We start from the raw sequence: 384 nt of genomic DNA on the forward strand, positions 1-384 counted from the left end.
TATCTGGCATAAAACCAACACAGCATTTCATAAAAAGAACATCATGTCAAACATGGTGGTGGTAGTGTGATGGTCTGGGGCTGCTCTGCAATATATATAAACCTTGTGTACTGCATTAGGCTAACGGAGACTTGTCTCAGCACTTATATATCATTGCTCTTTTGTTGATTTTGATTGCTTCTATTGTCCTCATTTGTAAGTCGCTTTGGATAAAAGCGTCTGCTAAATGTTATTGTGATATGGACTTCTTCAGTTCTAAACTGCTCATTGCATCATATAATCACTACCACTAGCTTGCTCTATTCTTTTTCTATTTTATCTGTTTTCTTTTTATTTATTATATGCTTTAAAAAAAACTTGCTACGTGTACTGCGTTAAGCTAAC

Source organism: Sinocyclocheilus rhinocerous, unplaced genomic scaffold, assembly GCF_001515625.1.
Source record: "Sinocyclocheilus rhinocerous isolate Xijiao unplaced genomic scaffold, SAMN03320098_v1.1 scaffold178, whole genome shotgun sequence".
Classification (NCBI taxonomy): domain Eukaryota; kingdom Metazoa; phylum Chordata; class Actinopteri; order Cypriniformes; family Cyprinidae; genus Sinocyclocheilus; species Sinocyclocheilus rhinocerous.